The sequence below is a fragment of the Oncorhynchus mykiss genome, chromosome 15 (genome assembly GCF_013265735.2).
Source record: "Oncorhynchus mykiss isolate Arlee chromosome 15, USDA_OmykA_1.1, whole genome shotgun sequence".
NCBI lineage: Eukaryota > Metazoa > Chordata > Actinopteri > Salmoniformes > Salmonidae > Oncorhynchus > Oncorhynchus mykiss.
The window spans coordinates 43,441,704-43,459,291 of NC_048579.1; the positions used below are offsets into that span (position 1 = coordinate 43,441,704).

Below are 17,588 nucleotides of genomic sequence, written 5' to 3' on the forward strand. Positions count from 1 at the left end.
AGCGAGAGCACAGGACTTGGTATCTGAGTGGTGAAGGCGATGAACTGCATGTGTGGATTATAACACCAACCTCTTCACACAACATTTGTTATTTCCTCTCTTACATGGCCCCACATGAAAATAGAATCCCTGCGCAATCCTAGAGCGACTAATAAGATTCAGGTATTGAAGAATAACTTCACCAAGGGCAACCTCAATAGTGGGATTTGAACCGACACCTCAACACACTTAATCAAGCACTGGAGACCACTCGGCCTGACAAAACATTTGTTAAATGTCTCGATGGGATCGACACATGTCCTTGCCATTGCTCTGCATAACTTTCATTGATTTCAATCTAGCGTTTACATACAGCAACTACAGTCTTTTAAGGTCATTTGCAACTTCTAAAAAACAGGATGAGTTGGCCGAGTGGTTAAGGCGATGGACTGCTAATCCATTGTGCTCTGCATGCATGGGTTCGAATCCCATCCTCATCGTGTAACAATTAAAATTCGGTGCTTTATTTTGGCACTGGAAGATTTTGACTTTCACAAACACTGGTAAAATTGCTGACTGCCACAGCGATAGCACAGGACTTGGTATCTGAGTGGTGAAGGCGATGAACTGCATGTGTGGATTATAACACCAACCTCTTCACAAAACATTTGTTATTTCCTCTCTTACATGGCCCCACATGAATGTAGAGTCCCTGCACAATCCTAGTGCGACTAATACGATTCAGGTATTGAAGAATAGCTTCACCAAGGGCAACCTCAATGGTTGGATTTGAACCGACACCTCAACACACTTAATCAAGCACTTGAGACCACTCGGCCTGACAAAACATTTGTTAAATGTCTCGTTGGGATCGACACATGGCCTTGCCATTGCTCTGCCTAACTTTCATTGATTTCAATCTAGGGTTTACATACAGCAACTACAGTTTTTTAAGGTCATTTGCCACATGTAAATAACAGGATGAGGTGGATGAGTGGTTAAGGCGATGGACTGCTTATCCATTGTGCTCTACATGCATGGGTTAGATTCTCATCGTGTAACAATTAAAATGCGGTGCTTTATTTTGGCAATGGAAGATTTTGACTTTCACAAACACTGGTAAAATTGCTGACTGCCACAGCGAGAGCACAGGACTTGGTATCTGAGTGGTGAAGGCGATGAACTGCATGTGTGGATTATAACACCAACCTCTTCACAAAACATTTGTTATTTCCTCTCTTACATGGCCCCACATGAATGTAGAGTCCCTGCACAATCCTAGTGCGACTAATAAGATTCAGGTATTGAAGAATAGCTTCACCAAGGGCAACCTCAATGGTTGGATTTGAACCGACACCTCAACACACTTAATCAAGCACTTGAGACCACTCGGCCTGACAAAACATTTGTTAAATGTCTCGATGGGATCGACACATGGCCTTGCCATTGCTCTGCCTAACTTTCATTGATTTCAATCTAGGGATTACATACCGCAACTACAGTCTTTTAAGGTCATTTTCCACTCTAAACTACAGGATGAGGTGGCCGAGTGGTTAAGGCGATGTACTGCTAATCCATTGTGCTCTGCATGCATGGGTTCGAATCCTATCCTCATCGTGAAACAATTAAAATGATGTGCTTTATTTTGTCACTGGAAGATTTTGACTTTCACAAACACTGGTAAAATTGCTGACTGCCACAGCGAGAGCACAGGACTTGGTATCTGAGTGGTGAAGGCGATGAACTGCATGTGTGGATTATAACACCAACCTCTTCACACAACATTTGTTATTTCCTCTCTTACATGGCCCCACATGAAAATAGAATCCCTGCGCAATCCTAGAGCGACTAATAAGATTCAGGTATTGAAGAATAACTTCACCAAGGGCAACCTCAATAGTGGGATTTGAACCGACACCTCAACACACTTAATCAAGCACTGGAGACCACTCGGCCTGACAAAACATTTGTTAAATGTCTCGATGGGATCGACACATGTCCTTGCCATTGCTCTGCATAACTTTCATTGATTTCAATCTAGCGTTTACATACAGCAACTACAGTCTTTTAAGGTCATTTGCAACTTCTAAAAAACAGGATGAGGTGGCCGAGTGGTTAAGGTGATGGACTGCTAATCCATTGTGCTCTGCATGCATGGGTTCGAATCCCATCCTCATCGTGTAACAATTAAAATTCTGTGCTTTATTTTGGCACTGGAAGATTTTGACTTTCACAAACACTGGTAAAATTGCTGACTGCCACAGCGATAGCACAGGACTTGGTATCTGAGTGGTGAAGGCGATGAACTGCATGTGTGGATTATAACACCAACCTCTTCACAAAACATTTGTTATTTCCTCTCTTACATGGCCCCACATGAATGTAGAGTCCCTGCACAATCCTAGTGCGACTAATACGATTCAGGTATTGAAGAATAGCTTCACCAAGGGCAACCTCAATGGTTGGATTTGAACCGACACCTCAACACACTTAATCAAGCACTTGAGACCACTCGGCCTGACAAAACATTTGTTAAATGTCTCGATGGGATCGACACATGGCCTTGCCATTGCTCTGCCTAACTTTCATTGATTTCAATCTAGGGATTACATACCGCAACTACAGTCTTTTAAGGTCATTTTCCACTCTAAACTACAGGATGAGGTGGCCGAGTGGTTAAGGCGATGTACTGCTAATCCATTGTGCTCTGCATGCATGGGTTCGAATCCTATCCTCATCGTGAAACAATTAAAATGATGTGCTTTATTTTGGCACTGGAAGATTTTGACTTTCACAAACACTGGTAAAATTGCTGACTGCCACAGCGATAGCACAGGACTTGGTATCTGAGTGGTGAAGGCGATGAACTGCATGTGTGGATTATAACACCAACCTCTTCACAAAACATTTGTTATTTCCTCTCTTACATGGCCCCACATGAATGTAGAGTCCCTGCACAATCCTAGTGCGACTAATACGATTCAGGTATTGAAGAATAGCTTCACCAAGGGCAACCTCAATGGTTGGATTTGAACCGACACCTCAACACACTTAATCAAGCACTTGAGACCACTCGGCCTGACAAAACATTTGTTAAATGTCTCGTTGGGATCGACACATGGCCTTGCCATTGCTCTGCCTAACTTTCATTGATTTCAATCTAGGGTTTACATACAGCAACTACAGTTTTTTAAGGTCATTTGCCACATGTAAATAACAGGATGAGGTGGATGAGTGGTTAAGGCGATGGACTGCTTATCCATTGTGCTCTACATGCATGGGTTAGATTCTCATCGTGTAACAATTAAAATGCGGTGCTTTATTTTGGCAATGGAAGATTTTGACTTTCACAAACACTGGTAAAATTGCTGACTGCCACAGCGAGAGCACAGGACTTGGTATCTGAGTGGTGAAGGCGATGAACTGCATGTGTGGATTATAACACCAACCTCTTCACAAAACATTTGTTATTTCCTCTCTTACATGGCCCCACATGAATGTAGAGTCCCTGCACAATCCTAGTGCGACTAATACGATTCAGGTATTGAAGAATAGCTTCACCAAGGGCAACCTCAATGGTTGGATTTGAACCGACACCTCAACACACTTAATCAAGCACTTGAGACCACTCGGCCTGACAAAACATTTGTTAAATGTCTCGTTGGGATCGACACATGGCCTTGCCATTGCTCTGCCTAACTTTCATTGATTTCAATCTAGGGTTTACATACAGCAACTACAGTTTTTTAAGGTCATTTGCCACATGTAAATAACAGGATGAGGTGGATGAGTGGTTAAGGCGATGGACTGCTTATCCATTGTGCTCTACATGCATGGGTTAGATTCTCATCGTGTAACAATTAAAATGCGGTGCTTTATTTTGGCAATGGAAGATTTTGACTTTCACAAACACTGGTAAAATTGCTGACTGCCACAGCGAGAGCACAGGACTTGGTATCTGAGTGGTGAAGGCGATGAACTGCATGTGTGGATTATAACACCAACCTCTTCACAAAACATTTGTTATTTCCTCTCTTACATGGCCCCACATGAATGTAGAGTCCCTGCACAATCCTAGTGCGACTAATAAGATTCAGGTATTGAAGAATAGCTTCACCAAGGGCAACCTCAATGGTTGGATTTGAACCGACACCTCAACACACTTAATCAAGCACTTGAGACCACTCGGCCTGACAAAACATTTGTTAAATGTCTCGATGGGATCGACACATGGCCTTGCCATTGCTCTGCCTAACTTTCATTGATTTCAATCTAGGGATTACATACCGCAACTACAGTCTTTTAAGGTCATTTTCCACTCTAAACTACAGGATGAGGTGGCCGAGTGGTTAAGGCGATGTACTGCTAATCCATTGTGCTCTGCATGCATGGGTTCGAATCCTATCCTCATCGTGAAACAATTAAAATGATGTGCTTTATTTTGTCACTGGAAGATTTTGACTTTCACAAACACTGGTAAAATTGCTGACTGCCACAGCGAGAGCACAGGACTTGGTATCTGAGTGGTGAAGGCGATGAACTGCATGTGTGGATTATAACACCAACCTCTTCACACAACATTTGTTATTTCCTCTCTTACATGGCCCCACATGAAAATAGAATCCCTGCGCAATCCTAGAGCGACTAATAAGATTCAGGTATTGAAGAATAACTTCACCAAGGGCAACCTCAATAGTGGGATTTGAACCGACACCTCAACACACTTAATCAAGCACTGGAGACCACTCGGCCTGACAAAACATTTGTTAAATGTCTCGATGGGATCGACACATGTCCTTGCCATTGCTCTGCATAACTTTCATTGATTTCAATCTAGCGTTTACATACAGCAACTACAGTCTTTTAAGGTCATTTGCAACTTCTAAAAAACAGGATGAGGTGGCCGAGTGGTTAAGGTGATGGACTGCTAATCCATTGTGCTCTGCATGCATGGGTTCGAATCCCATCCTCATCGTGTAACAATTAAAATTCTGTGCTTTATTTTGGCACTGGAAGATTTTGACTTTCACAAACACTGGTAAAATTGCTGACTGCCACAGCGATAGCACAGGACTTGGTATCTGAGTGGTGAAGGCGATGAACTGCATGTGTGGATTATAACACCAACCTCTTCACAAAACATTTGTTATTTCCTCTCTTACATGGCCCCACATGAATGTAGAGTCCCTGCACAATCCTAGTGCGACTAATACGATTCAGGTATTGAAGAATAGCTTCACCAAGGGCAACCTCAATGGTTGGATTTGAACCGACACCTCAACACACTTAATCAAGCACTTGAGACCACTCGGCCTGACAAAACATTTGTTAAATGTCTCGATGGGATCGACACATGGCCTTGCCATTGCTCTGCCTAACTTTCATTGATTTCAATCTAGGGATTACATACCGCAACTACAGTCTTTTAAGGTCATTTTCCACTCTAAACTACAGGATGAGGTGGCCGAGTGGTTAAGGCGATGTACTGCTAATCCATTGTGCTCTGCATGCATGGGTTCGAATCCTATCCTCATCGTGAAACAATTAAAATGATGTGCTTTATTTTGTCACTGGAAGATTTTGACTTTCACAAACACTGGTAAAATTGCTGACTGCCACAGCGAGAGCACAGGACTTGGTATCTGAGTGGTGAAGGCGATGAACTGCATGTGTGGATTATAACACCAACCTCTTCACACAACATTTGTTATTTCCTCTCTTACATGGCCCCACATGAAAATAGAATCCCTGCGCAATCCTAGAGCGACTAATAAGATTCAGGTATTGAAGAATAACTTCACCAAGGGCAACCTCAATAGTGGGATTTGAACCGAGGACTTTCATTGATTTCAATCTAGGGTTTACATACAGCAACTACAGTCTTTTAAGGTCATTTGCAACTTCCAAAAAACAGGATGAGGTGGCCGAGTGGTTAAGGCGATGGACTACTAATCCATTGTGCTCTGCATGCATGAACTGCATGTGTGGATTATAACACCAACCTCTTCACAAAACATTTGTTATTTCCTCTCTTACATGGCCCCACATGAATGTAGAGTCCCTGCACAATCCTAGTGCGACTAATACGATTCAGGTATTGAAGAATAGCTTCACCAAGGGCAACCTCAATGGTTGGATTTGAACCGACACCTCAACACACTTAATCAAGCACTTGAGACCACTCGGCCTGACAAAACATTTGTTAAATGTCTCGATGGGATCGACACATGGCCTTGCCATTGCTCTGCCTAACTTTCATTGATTTCCATCTAGGGATTACATACTGCAACTACAGTTTTTTAAGGTCATTTTCCACTCTAAACTATAGGATGAGGTGGCCGAGTGGTTAAGGCGATGTACTGCTAATCCATTGTGCTCTGCATGCATGGGTTCGAATCCTATCCTCATCGTGAAACAATTAAAATGATGTGCTTTATTTTGGCACTGGAAGATTTTGACTTTCACAAACACTGGTAAAATTGCTGACTGCCACAGCGAGAGCACAGGACTTGGTATCTGAGTGGTGAAGGCGATGAACTGCATGTGTGGATTATAACACCAACCTCTTCACAAAACATTTGTTATTTCCTCTCTTATATGGCCCCACATGAAAATATAATCCCTGCGCAATCCTAGAGCGACTAATACGATTCAGGTATTGAAGAATAACTTCAACAAGGGCAACCTCAATAGTGGGATTTGAACCGACACCTCAACACACTTAATCAAGCCCTGGAGACCACTCGGCCTGACAAAACATTTGTTAAATGTCTCGATGGGATCGACACATGTCCTTGCCATTGCTCTGCATAACTTTCATTGATTTCAATCTAGCGTTTACATACAGCAACTACAGTCTTTTAAGGTCATTTGCAACTTCCAAAAAACAGGATGAGGTGGCCGAGTGGTTAAGGCGATGGACTGCTAATCCATTGTGCTCTGCATGCATGGGTTCGAATCCCATCCTCATCGTGTAACAATTAAAATGATGTGCTTTATTTTGGCACTGGAAGATTTTGACTTTCACAAACACTGGTAAAATTGCTGACTGCCACAGCGAGAGCACAGGACTTGGTATCTGAGTGGTGAAGGCGATGAACTGCATGTGTGGATTATAACACCAACCTCTTCACACAACATTGGTTATTTCCTCTCTTACATGGCCCCACATGAAAATAGAATCCCTGCGCAATCCTAGAGCGACGAATACGATTCAGGTATTGAAGAATAACTTCACCAAGGGCAACCTCAATAGTGGCCACTCGGCCTGACAAAACATTTGTTAAATGTCTCGATGGGATCGACACATGTCCTTGCCATTGCTCTGCCTAACTTTCATTGATTTCAATCTAGGGTTTACATACAGCAACTACAGGTTTTTAAGGTAATTTGCCACATGTAAGTAACAGGATGAGGTGGATGAGTGGTTAAGGCGATGGACTGCTTATCCATTGTGCTCTACATGCATGGGTTAGAATCTCATCGTGTAACAATTAAAATTCGGTGCTTTATTTTGGCAATGGAAGATTTTGACTTTCACAAACACTGGTAAAATTGCTGACTGCCACAGCGAGAGCACAGGACTTGGTATCTGAGTGGTGAAGGCGATGAACTGCATGTGTGGATTATAACACCAACCTCTTCACACAACATTTGTTATTTCCTCTCTTACATGGCCCCACATGAATATAGAGTCCCGTCGCAATCCTAGTGCGACTAATACGATTCAGGTATTGAAGAATAGCTTCACCAAGGGCAACCTCAATGGTGGGATTTGAACCGATGGCTCAAAACACTTAATCAAGCACTTGAGACCACTCGGCCTGACAAAACATTTGTTAAATGTCTCGATGGGATCGACACATGTCCTTGCCATTGCTCTGCATAACTTTCAATGATTTCAATATAGGGTTTACATACAGCAACTACAGTCTTTTAAGGTCATTTGCAACTTCCAAAAAACAGGATGAGGTGGCCGAGTGGTTAAGGCGATGGACTGCTAATCCATTGTGCTCTGCATGCATGGGTTCGAATCCCATCCTCATCGTGTAACAATTAAAATGATGTGCTTTATTTTCGCACTGGAAGATTTTGACTTTCACAAACACTGGTAAAATTGCTGACTGCCACAGCGAGAGCACAGGACTTGGTATCTGAGTGGTGAAGGCGATGAACTGCATGTGTGGATTATAACACCAACCTCTTCACACAACATTTGTTATTTCCTCTCTTACATGGCCCCACATGAAAATATAATCCCTGCGCAATCCTAGAGCGACTAATAAGATTCAGGTATTGAAGAATGACTTCACCAAGGGCAACCTCAATAGTGGGATTTGAACCGACACCTCAACACACTTAATCAAGCCCTGGAGTCCACTCGGCCTGACAAAACATTTGTTAAATGTCTCGATGGGATCGACACATGTCCTTGCCATTGCTCTGCATAACTTTCATTGATTTCAATCTAGCGTTTACATACAGCAACTACAGTCTTTTAAGGTCATTTGCAACTTCCAAAAAACAGGATGAGGTGGCCGAGTGGTTAAGGTGATGGACTGCTAATCCATTGTGCTCTGCATGCATGGGTTCGAATCCCATCCTCATCGTGTAACAATTAAAATGAGGTGCTTTATTTTGGCGCTAGAAGATTTTGACTTTCACAAACACTGGTAAAATTGCTGACTGCCACAGCGAGAGCACAGGACTTGGTATCTGAGTGGTGAAGGCGATGAACTGCATGTGTGGATTATAACACCAACCTCTTCAAAAAACATTTGTTATTTCCTCTCTTACATGGCCCCACATGAATGTAGAGTCCCTGCACAATCCTAGTGCGACTAATACGATTCAGGTATTGAAGAATAGCTTCACCAAGGGCAACCTCAATGGTTGGATTTGAACCGACACCTCAACACACTTAATCAAGCACTTGAGACCACTCGGCCTGACAAAACATTTGTTAAATGTCTCGATGGGATCGACACATGGCCTTGCCATTGCTCTGCCTAACTTTCATTGATTTCAATCTAGGGTTTACAGAGAGCAACTACAGTTTTTTAAGGTCATTTTCCACTTCTAAAATACAGGATGGGGTGGCCGAGTGGTTAAGGCGATGGACTGCTAATCCATTGTGCTCTGCATGCATGGGTTCGAATCCCATCCCCATCGTGTAACAATTAAAATTCGGTGATTTGTTTTGGCACTGGAAGATTTTGACTTTCACAAACACTGGTAAAATTGCTGACTGCCACAGTGAGAGCACAGGACTTGGTATCTGAGTGGTGAAGGCGATGAACTGCATGTGTGCATTATAACACCAACCTCTTCACAAAACATTTGTTATTTCCTCTCTTACATGGCCCCACATGAATGTAGAGTCCCTGCACAATCCTAGTGTGACTAATACGATTCAGGTATTGAAGAATAGCTTCACCAAGGGCAACCTCAATGGTGGGATTTGAACCGATGGCTCAAAACACTTAATCAAGCACTTGAGACCACTCGGCCTGACAAAACATTTGTTAAATGTCTCGATGGGATCGACACATGTCCTTGCCATTGCTCTGCATAACTTTCAATGATTTCAATATAGGGTTTACATACAGCAACTACAGTCTTTTAAGGTCATTTGCAACTTCCAAAAAACAGGATGAGGTGGCCGAGTGGTTAAGGCGATGGACTGCTAATCCATTGTGCTCTGCATGCATGGGTTCGAATCCCATCCTCATCGTGTAACAATTAAAATGATGTGCTTTATTTTCGCACTGGAAGATTTTGACTTTCACAAACACTGGTAAAATTGCTGACTGCCACAGCGAGAGCACAGGACTTGGTATCTGAGTGGTGAAGGCGATGAACTGCATGTGTGGATTATAACACCAACCTCTTCACACAACATTTGTTATTTCCTCTCTTACATGGCCCCACATGAAAATATAATCCCTGCGCAATCCTAGAGCGACTAATAAGATTCAGGTATTGAAGAATGACTTCACCAAGGGCAACCTCAATAGTGGGATTTGAACCGACACCTCAACACACTTAATCAAGCCCTGGAGTCCACTCGGCCTGACAAAACATTTGTTAAATGTCTCGATGGGATCGACACATGTCCTTGCCATTGCTCTGCATAACTTTCATTGATTTCAATCTAGCGTTTACATACAGCAACTACAGTCTTTTAAGGTCATTTGCAACTTCCAAAAAACAGGATGAGGTGGCCGAGTGGTTAAGGTGATGGACTGCTAATCCATTGTGCTCTGCATGCATGGGTTCGAATCCCATCCTCATCGTGTAACAATTAAAATGAGGTGCTTTATTTTGGCGCTAGAAGATTTTGACTTTCACAAACACTGGTAAAATTGCTGACTGCCACAGCGAGAGCACAGGACTTGGTATCTGAGTGGTGAAGGCGATGAACTGCATGTGTGGATTATAACACCAACCTCTTCAAAAAACATTTGTTATTTCCTCTCTTACATGGCCCCACATGAATGTAGAGTCCCTGCACAATCCTAGTGCGACTAATACGATTCAGGTATTGAAGAATAGCTTCACCAAGGGCAACCTCAATGGTTGGATTTGAACCGACACCTCAACACACTTAATCAAGCACTTGAGACCACTCGGCCTGACAAAACATTTGTTAAATGTCTCGATGGGATCGACACATGGCCTTGCCATTGCTCTGCCTAACTTTCATTGATTTCAATCTAGGGTTTACAGAGAGCAACTACAGTTTTTTAAGGTCATTTTCCACTTCTAAAATACAGGATGGGGTGGCCGAGTGGTTAAGGCGATGGACTGCTAATCCATTGTGCTCTGCATGCATGGGTTCGAATCCCATCCCCATCGTGTAACAATTAAAATTCGGTGATTTGTTTTGGCACTGGAAGATTTTGACTTTCACAAACACTGGTAAAATTGCTGACTGCCACAGTGAGAGCACAGGACTTGGTATCTGAGTGGTGAAGGCGATGAACTGCATGTGTGCATTATAACACCAACCTCTTCACAAAACATTTGTTATTTCCTCTCTTACATGGCCCCACATGAATGTAGAGTCCCTGCACAATCCTAGTGTGACTAATACGATTCAGGTATTGAAGAATAGCTTCACCAAGGGCAACCTCAATGGTTGGATTTGAACCGACACCTCAACACACTTAATCAAGCACTTGAGACCACTCGGCCTGACAAAACATTTGTTAAATGTCTCGATGGGATCGACACATGGCCTTGCCATTGCTCTGCATAACTTTCATTGATTTCAATCTAGCGTTTACATACAGCAACTACAGTCTTTTAAGGTCATTTGCAAATTCCAAAACACAGGATGAGGTGGCTGAGTGGTTAAGGCGATGGACTGCTAATCTATTGTGCTCTGCATGCATGGGTTCGAATCCAATCCTCATCGTGTAACAATTAAAATTCGGTGCTTTATTTTGGCACTGGAAGATTTTGACTTTCACAAACACTGGTAAAATTGCTGACTGCCACAGCGAGAGCACGGGACTTGGTATCTGAGTGGTGAAGGCGATGAACTGCATGTGTGGATTATAACACCAACCATCTCACACAAAACATTTGTTATTTCCTCTCTTACATGGCCCCACATGAATATAGAGTCCCTGCACAATCCTAGTGCGACTGATACGATTCAGGTATTGAAGAATAGCTTCACCAAGGGCAACCTCAATGGTTGGATTTGAACCGACAGCTCAAAACACTTAATCAAGCACTTGAGACCACTCGGCCTGACAAAACATTTGTTAAATGTCTCGTTGGGATCGACACATGGCCCTGCCATTGCTCTGCCTAACTTTCATTGATTTCAATCTAGGGTTTACATATAGCAACTACAGGTTTTTAAGGTCATTTGCCACATGTAAATAACAGGATGAGGTGGATAAGTGGTTAAGGCGATGGACTGCTTATCCATTGTGCTCTACATGCATGGGTTAGAATCTCATCGTGTAACAATTCAAATTCAGTGCTTTATTTTGGCACTGGAAGATTTTGACTTTCACAAACACTGGTAAAATTGCTGACTGCCACAGCGAGAGCACAGGACTTGGTATCTGAGTGGTGAAGGCGATGAACTGCATGTGTGGATTATAACACCAACCATCTCACAAAACATTTGTTATTTCCTCTCTTACATGGCCCCACATGATATAGAGTCCCTGCACAATCCTAGTGCGACTGATACGATTAGGTATTGAAGAATAGCTTCACCAAGGGCAACCTCAATGGTTGGATTTGAACCGACAGCTCAAAACACTTAATCAAGCACTTGAGACCACTCGGCCTGACAAAACATTTGTTAAATGTCTCGTAGGGATCGACACATGGCCCTGCCATTGCTCTGCCTAACTTTCATTGATTTCAATCTAGGGTTTACATATAGCAACTACAGGTTTTTAAGGTCATTTGCCACATGTAAATAACAGGATGAGGTGGATAAGTGGTTAAGGCGATGGACTGCTTATCCATTGTGCTCTACATGCATGGGTTAGAATCTCATCGTGTAACAATTAAAATTCTGTGCTTTATTTTGGCACTGGAAGATTTTGACTTTCACAAACACTGGTAAAATTGCTGACTGCCACAGTGAGAGCACAGGACTTGGTATCTGAGTGGTGAAGGCGATGAACTGCATGTGTGCATTATAACACCAACCTCTTCACAAAACATTTGTTATTTCCTCTCTTACATGGCCCCACATGAATGTAGAGTCCCTGCACAATCCTAGTGCGACTAATACGATTCAGGTATTGAAGAATAGCTTCACCAAGGGCAACCTCAATGGTTGGATTTGAACCGACACCTCAACACACTTAATCAAGCACTGGAGTCCACTCGGCCTGACAAAACATTTGTTAAATGTCTCGATGGGATCGACACATGGCCTTGCCATTGCTCTGCCTAACTTTCATTGATTTCAATCTAGGGTTTACAGAGAGCAACTACAGTTTTTTAAGGTCATTTTCCACTTCTAAAGTACAGGATGGGGTGGCCGAGTGGTTAAGGCGATGGACTGCTTATCCATTGTGCTCTACATGCATGGGTTAGAATCTCATCGTGTAACAATTAAAATTCGGTGCTTTATTTTGGCACTGGAAGATTTTGACTTTCACAAACACTGGTAAAATTGCTGACTGCCACAGCGAGAGCACAGGACTTGGTATCTGAGTGGTGAAGGCGATGAACTGCATGTGTGGATTATAACACCAACCTCTTCACACAACATTTGTTATTTCCTCTCTTACATGGCCCCACATGAAAATAGAATCCCTGCGCAATCCTAGAGCGACTAATAAGATTCAGGTATTGAAGAATAACTTCACCAAGGGCAACCTCAATAGTGGGATTTGAACCGACACCTCAACACACTTAATCAAGCACTGGAGTCCACTCGGCCTGACAAAACATTTGTTAAATGTCTCGATGGGATCGACACATGACCTTGCCATTGCTCTGCATAACTTTCATTGATTTCAATCTAGGGTTTACATACAGCAACTACGGTCTTTTAAGGTCATTTGCAACTTCCAATTAACAGGATGAGGTGGCCGAGTGGTTAAGGCGATGGACTGCTAATCCATTGTGCTCTGCATGCGTGGGTTTGAATCCCATCCTCATCGTGTAACAATTAAAATGATCTGCTTTATTTTGGCACTGGAAGATTTTGACTTTCACAAACACTGGTAAAATTGCTGACTGCCACAGTGAGAGCACAGGACTTGGTATCTGAGTGGTGAAGGCGATGAACTGCATGTGTGCATTATAACACCAACCTCTTCACAAAACATTTGTTATTTCCTCTCTTACATGGCCCCACATGAATGTAGAGTCCCTGCACAATCCTAGTGCGACTAATACGATTCAGGTATTGAAGAATAGCTTCACCAAGGGCAACCTCAATGGTTGGATTTGAACCGACACCTCAACACACTTAATCAAGCACTTGAGACCACTCGGCCTGACAAAACATTTGTTAAATGTCTCGATGGGATCGACACATGGCCTTGCCATTGCTCTGCCTAACTTTCATTGATTTCAATCTAGGTTTTACAGAGAGCAACTACAGTTTTTTTAAGGTCATTTTCCACTTCTAAAATACAGGATGGGGTGGCCGAGTGGTAAGGCGATGGACTGCTAATCTATTGTGCTCTGCATGCATGGGTTAGAATCCCATCCCCATCGTGTAACAATTAAAATTCGATGATTTGTTTTGGCACTGGAAGATTTTGACTTTCACAAACACTGGTAAAATTGCTGACTGCCACAGCGAGAGCACAGGACTTGGTATCTGAGTGGTGAAGGCGATGAACTGCATGTGTGGATTATAACACCAACCTCTTCACACAACATTTGTTATTTCCTCTCTTACATGGCCCCACATGAAAATAGAATCCCTGCGCAATCCTAGAACGACTAATAAGATTCAGGTATTGAAGAATAACTTCACCAAGGGCAACCTCAATAGTGGGATTTGAACCGACACCTCAACACACTTAATCAAGCACTGGAGTCCACTCGGCCTGACAAAACATTTGTTAAATGTCTCGATGGGATCGACACATGATCTTGCCATTGCTCTGCATAACTTTCATTGATTTCAATCTAGGGTTTACATACAGCAACTACGGTCTTTTAAGGTCATTTGCAACTTCCAATTCACAGGATGAGGTGGCCGAGTGGTTAAGGCGATGACTGCTAATCCATTGTGCTCTGCATGCGTGGGTTCGAATCCCATCCTCATCGTGTAACAATTAAAATGATCTGCTTTATTTTGGCACTGGAAGATTTTGACTTTCACAAACACTGGTTAAAATTGCTGACTGCCACAGTGAGAGCACAGGACTTGGTATCTGAGTGGTGAAGGCGATGAACTGCATGTGTGCATTATAACACCAACCTCTTCACAAACATTTGTTATTTCCTCTCTTACATGGCCCCACATGAATGTAGAGTCCCTGCACAATCCTAGTGCGACTAATACGATTCAGGTATTGAAGAATAGCTTCACCAAGGGCAACCTCAATGGTTGGATTTGAACCGACACCTCAACACACTTAATCAAGCACTTGAGACCACTCGGCCTGACAAAACATTTGTTAAATGTCTCGATGGGATCGACACATGGCCTTGCCATTGCTCTGCCTAACTTTCATTGATTTCAATCTAGGGTTTACAGAGAGCAACTACAGTTTTTTAAGGTCATTTTCCACTTCTAAAATACAGGATGGGGTGGCCGAGTGGTTAAGGCGATGGACTGCTATCCATTGTGCTCTGCATGCATGGGTTCGAATCCCATCCTCATCGTGTAACAATTAAAATGATCTGCTTTATTTTGGCACTTGGAAGATTTTGACTTTCACAAACACTGGTAAAATTGCTGACTGCCACAGCGAGAGCACAGGACTTGGTATCTGAGTGGTGAAGGCGATGAACTGCATGTGTGGATTATAATGCCCAACCTCTTCACAAAACATTTGTTATTTCATCTCTTACATGGCCCCACATGAATATAGAATCCCTGCGCAATTCTAGTGCGACTAATAAGATTCAGGTATTGAAGATAGCTTCACCAAGGGCAACCTCAATGGTGGGATTTGACTGCTAATCCATTGTGCTCTGCATGCATGGGTTAGATTCTCATCGTGTAACAATTAAAATGCTGTGCTTTATTTTGGCAATGGAAGATTTTGACTTTCACAAACACTGGTAAAATTGCTGACTGCCACAGCGAGAGCACAGGACTTGGTATCTGGTGGTAAAGGCGATGAACTGCATGTGTGGATTATAACACCAACCTCTTCAAAAAACATTTGTTATTTCCTCTCTTACATGGCCCCACATGAATGTAGAGTCCCTGCACAATCCTAGTGCGACTAATACGATTCAGGTATTGAAGAATAGCTTCACCAAGGGCAACCTCAATGGTTGGATTTGAACCGACACCTCAACACACTTAATCAAGCACTGGAGTCCACTCGGCCTGACAAACATTTGTTAAATGTCTCGATGGGATCTACACATGACCTTGCCATTGCTCTGCATAACTTTCATTGATTTCAATCTAGGGTTACATACAGCAACTACGGTCTTTTTAAGGTCATTTGCAACTTCCAAAAAGATAGGATGAGGTGGCCGAGTGGTTAAGGCGATGGACTGCTAATCCATTGTGCTCTGCATGCATGGGTTCGAATCCCATCCTCATCGTGTAACAATTAAAATGATCTGCTTTATTTTGGCACTGGAAGATTTTGACTTTCACAAACACTGGTAAAATTGCTGACTGCCACAGTGAGAGCACAGGACTTGGTATCTGAGTGGTGAAGGCGATGAACTGCATGTGTGCATTATAACACCAACCTCTTCACAAAACATTTGTTATTTCCTCTCTTACATGGCCCCACATGAATGTAGAGTCCCTGCACAATCCTAGTGCGACTAATACGATTCAGGTATTGAAGAATAGCTTCACCAAGGGCAACCTCAATGGTTGGATTTGAACCGACACCTCAACACACTTAATCAAGCACTTGAGACCACTCGGCCTGACAAAACATTTGTTAAATGTCTCGATGGGATCGACACATGGCCTTGCCATTGCTCTGCCTAACTTTCATTGATTTCAATCTAGGGTTTACAGAGAGCAACTACAGTTTTTTAAGGTCATTTTCCACTCTAAAATACAGGATGGGGTGGCCGAGTGGTTAAGGCGATGGACTGCTTATCCATTGTGCTCTACATGCATGGGTTAGAATCTCATCGTGTAACAATTAAAATTCAGTGCTTTATTTTGGCACTGGAAGATTTTGACTTTCACAAACACTGGTAAAATTGCTGACTGCCACAGCGAGAGCACAGGACTTGGTATCTGAGTGGTGAAGGCGATGAACTGCATGTGTGGATTATAACACCAACCTCTTCAAAAAACATTTGTTATTTCCTCTCTTACATGGCCCCACATGAATGTAGAGTCCCTGCACAATCCTAGTGCGACTAATACGATTCAGGTATTGAAGAATAGCTTCACCAAGGGCAACCTCAATGGTTGGATTTGAACCGACACCTCAACACACTTAATCAAGCACTTGAGACCACCGGCCTGACAAAACATTTGTTAAATGTCTCGATGGGATCGACACATGGCCTTGCCATTGCTCTGCCTAACTTTCATGATTTCAATCTAGGTTTTACAGAGAGCAACTACAGTTTTTTAAGGTCATTTTCCACTTCTAAAATACAGGATGGGGTGGCCGAGTGATTAAGGCGATGGACTGCTAATCCATTGTGGCTCTGCATGCATGGGTTCGAATCCCATCCTCATCGTGTAACAATTAAAATGATGTGCTTTATTTTGGCACTGGAAGATTTTGACTTTCACAAACACTGGTAAAATTGCTGACTGCCACAGCCGAGAGCACAGGACTTGGTATCTGAGTGGTGAAGGCGATGAACTGCATGTGTGGATTATAACACCAACCTCTTCACACAACATTGGTTATTTCCTCTCTTACATGGCCCCACACGAAAATAGAATCCCTGCGCAATCCTAGAGCGACGAATACGATTCAGGTTATTGAAGAATA

General features: G+C 42.8%; 18 non-coding genes across 18 annotated transcripts; all 18 read left to right on the forward strand.

Annotated features, from left to right (window-relative positions):
* The first annotated feature begins 397 nt into the window (after positions 1 to 397).
* On the forward strand, positions 398 to 479 carry trnas-gcu. The gene has a single exon. It is a non-coding gene; the product is annotated as a tRNA-Ser (tRNA).
* Positions 480 to 1,514: 1,035 nt separating this feature from the next.
* Positions 1,515 to 1,596, forward strand: trnas-gcu. Its single transcript has one exon. It is a non-coding gene; the product is annotated as a tRNA-Ser (tRNA).
* Positions 1,597 to 2,076: 480 nt separating this feature from the next.
* Positions 2,077 to 2,158, forward strand: trnas-gcu. The gene has a single exon. It is a non-coding gene; the product is annotated as a tRNA-Ser (tRNA).
* Positions 2,159 to 2,637: 479 nt separating this feature from the next.
* trnas-gcu lies at positions 2,638 to 2,719 on the forward strand. Its single transcript has one exon. It is a non-coding gene; the product is annotated as a tRNA-Ser (tRNA).
* Positions 2,720 to 4,310: 1,591 nt separating this feature from the next.
* Positions 4,311 to 4,392, forward strand: trnas-gcu. Its single transcript has one exon. It is a non-coding gene; the product is annotated as a tRNA-Ser (tRNA).
* Positions 4,393 to 4,872: 480 nt separating this feature from the next.
* Positions 4,873 to 4,954, forward strand: trnas-gcu. The gene has a single exon. It is a non-coding gene; the product is annotated as a tRNA-Ser (tRNA).
* Positions 4,955 to 5,433: 479 nt separating this feature from the next.
* On the forward strand, positions 5,434 to 5,515 carry trnas-gcu. Its single transcript has one exon. It is a non-coding gene; the product is annotated as a tRNA-Ser (tRNA).
* Positions 5,516 to 6,307: 792 nt separating this feature from the next.
* trnas-gcu lies at positions 6,308 to 6,389 on the forward strand. Its single transcript has one exon. It is a non-coding gene; the product is annotated as a tRNA-Ser (tRNA).
* A 480-nt stretch (positions 6,390 to 6,869) lies between these two features.
* trnas-gcu lies at positions 6,870 to 6,951 on the forward strand. Its single transcript has one exon. It is a non-coding gene; the product is annotated as a tRNA-Ser (tRNA).
* Positions 6,952 to 7,944: 993 nt separating this feature from the next.
* On the forward strand, positions 7,945 to 8,026 carry trnas-gcu. Its single transcript has one exon. It is a non-coding gene; the product is annotated as a tRNA-Ser (tRNA).
* Positions 8,027 to 8,506: 480 nt separating this feature from the next.
* trnas-gcu lies at positions 8,507 to 8,588 on the forward strand. The gene has a single exon. It is a non-coding gene; the product is annotated as a tRNA-Ser (tRNA).
* A 480-nt stretch (positions 8,589 to 9,068) lies between these two features.
* Positions 9,069 to 9,150, forward strand: trnas-gcu. The gene has a single exon. It is a non-coding gene; the product is annotated as a tRNA-Ser (tRNA).
* A 480-nt stretch (positions 9,151 to 9,630) lies between these two features.
* On the forward strand, positions 9,631 to 9,712 carry trnas-gcu. Its single transcript has one exon. It is a non-coding gene; the product is annotated as a tRNA-Ser (tRNA).
* A 480-nt stretch (positions 9,713 to 10,192) lies between these two features.
* trnas-gcu lies at positions 10,193 to 10,274 on the forward strand. Its single transcript has one exon. It is a non-coding gene; the product is annotated as a tRNA-Ser (tRNA).
* Positions 10,275 to 10,754: 480 nt separating this feature from the next.
* Positions 10,755 to 10,836, forward strand: trnas-gcu. The gene has a single exon. It is a non-coding gene; the product is annotated as a tRNA-Ser (tRNA).
* Positions 10,837 to 13,546: 2,710 nt separating this feature from the next.
* Positions 13,547 to 13,628, forward strand: trnas-gcu. Its single transcript has one exon. It is a non-coding gene; the product is annotated as a tRNA-Ser (tRNA).
* A 481-nt stretch (positions 13,629 to 14,109) lies between these two features.
* On the forward strand, positions 14,110 to 14,190 carry trnas-gcu. Its single transcript has one exon. It is a non-coding gene; the product is annotated as a tRNA-Ser (tRNA).
* Positions 14,191 to 16,130: 1,940 nt separating this feature from the next.
* trnas-gcu lies at positions 16,131 to 16,212 on the forward strand. The gene has a single exon. It is a non-coding gene; the product is annotated as a tRNA-Ser (tRNA).
* The last annotated feature ends 1,376 nt before the right edge of the window (positions 16,213 to 17,588 follow it).